Source organism: Gadus chalcogrammus, chromosome 19 (assembly GCF_026213295.1).
Source record: "Gadus chalcogrammus isolate NIFS_2021 chromosome 19, NIFS_Gcha_1.0, whole genome shotgun sequence".
Taxonomy (NCBI): domain Eukaryota; kingdom Metazoa; phylum Chordata; class Actinopteri; order Gadiformes; family Gadidae; genus Gadus; species Gadus chalcogrammus.
In genome coordinates, this window is record NC_079430.1 from 14,553,146 (window position 1) to 14,555,560 (window position 2,415).

A 2,415-nucleotide genomic window follows, 5' to 3' on the forward strand; every position below is an offset into this window, starting at 1 on the left:
AGAAAACGGGCAGCAAAACTTGATTTGCGGCGCGTCAAAATCTGATTTGCGGCGCGGCATCCCCGTGCCCGCTGTCGGGCACGGGCGAAGGGCGCGTTCACATATTTTGCGGCGCGTCAAATGCTGCTGGAGTTGAAATATTTCAACTTTTGACGCGCGTCAAAAGTTTGACGCGCCGCAAAACTTGATTTGACGCGCCGCAAAACTCAGGCGTCAACGCGTTCGGGCAGCAAATGCATCTTTTGGTGTGAACGCAGGGATACAAGGTGTTAGTTCTAACATTCCGCCACTTGTTATGTCTGAACAAGGATGAACCAACCTGGTCGTCTGGGACATAGCCAGGGCCATATACCTTATCAAGGGTGAGAAATAAGCTGAAATCTAACAGCCGTGGCCTGACTTTCTTCTGTGTGCAATTTGCTGTGTTATGTTTTGATTTTAGTGATTGTCTTGGTGATTGTTTGATAACCCCTTCCATTTCTTTTTCCAAGTACAGCACATTTTAGACCAGGGGTGTCAAACTCATTTTAGCCTAGGGGCCACATGGTGGAAAATCTATTCCCAAGTGGGCCGGACCGGTAAAAATATGGCATAATTTTGTAAAATTAAACATGCTGTGAGCACACCAAACACAGGTTTCCCATTTACTTCCGTGAATAAAAAGTACGATGACCATTTTTCTTGTAAAACTCTGCACTGTGTCCACTTTTCGTCTTTTTGACAGAGACATTTTGGGGCAATGAGAGTGCCAAAGCGCATAATGTTGGAAGTATAAAGGTACGGCCACACCAACCGCGTTGCTCGCGGTAGGGGCGTTGAAAATCGGCATTTTTGCATAGGGAACCATTGGTCTAGGCACGGTACACGCGTTGAAGCGTTGCGTTGGGGGCTTTAGGCGCGGAAGTTGCACGTAATTACGCACGTAAACGCAGCCTGGCGGACTATTTCTCTGCTGATCAACACTACGAATGCTGGAAACACACCAGACACACCATGTGAAGTTATTTAACCCGATTAGTGTTATTTATATCAGAGATTATTTAATCTAACCCGATCTAAACTCTATCATGCACCCAAACGCGGCGTTTGGGTTTCCTACCTCGGACTCCAGCGCAGCCACGGCCGACATCTTTCTTTATTCTGGGTGGAAATAGTTATAGTTACGCCATTAAATGCGTTTATGGAAACATTTTTAGCGAGAAATGTGCATTTTAATTTCATAATTTTTGCTCAGTGAATGTGAAGGATGTTTGGTTTGATAGTTATGACGAAGAGGGAACGCTCCGTTCACTTGCATGGACATGGACTCATCTAGCTGCGGTGGCGCGGTGACGCGGTGGAAGCGTTGAACCACCACACACCGATCAAGCGTCAGGTTAGGCGCGGTACTCGCGGTATCCACTGCGAGCAACGCGGTTGGTGTGGCCGTAGCATAAGGCAGAGCGACAAGGTAGCTCCGGGCTAGCTGCACTACCTGTTTATACTTGCTCCCTGCTCAGCCCCGGTATAAAGTTTGCTTGCTTAACATAATTGCTATTGCGATTTCTAGTGGACACATTAAGAACAGCAGTTTCTTTCATTGAAAAATAGCAGATCATTTTACGTTACATTCCAAAGCGACTTCCAGTTACACACAATTGTCCAGTAGTTCAATGTACAACAAATTAGTCAGTGCCAGTCAATGCAATTCATGTAATGCTAGGAAGGATTTTTATAATTTTTTTTTTCTTTTTTTTTTTTTTTTACAATACTGTACTTCACAAAATCATCTCGCGGGCCGGATTAAACCCGTTCGCGGGCCTGATCCGGCCCGCGGGCCGTACGTTTGACACCCCTGTTTTAGACCATTACTCTAAAAGGATAATAAAACAAACTTCTTAAATAGTATGGGAGAAATTTACCCCAGGATTAAATTATAATCAAGGAACATAGAACATAGGCTCTGTGTTTGTTGGTGACCATGGAGGCTGCAAGAAATATATATTTTTGTCATTCGTGTATCTAAGCATCACCTTGACAGATGATGGTCGATTCTTTTATATTGAGTAAAACTTTCTTCACCGGTCAAAACTTTTGCCTTGTGGTCCGCCATGTTCATGTGCATCACTAGTAAACAATACGTCACCAACTGGGCAACCCTGTTAGCAAATATCTGGCCCCAGTTGCCGAAAGGAAGTAGAATCATCAGAGCGTCATGAGGTGTCGTTCACAAGAACTTTCCAAGCAACATGAAACGTCGCGAAAATGTTTTCCCCATAATTCCCAGCGATCTGAACACTTCATAAGTTGAGTTCCTGTCTTGGTGACGGACACCCTGAGCAGCGGCACGGAGGAGATGCTGCCCATCAGACGCCATAGGACACAGTTTTGATCCTTTTTTTTTTAGAAATATGTTCAATCTGACACACCCTTTCA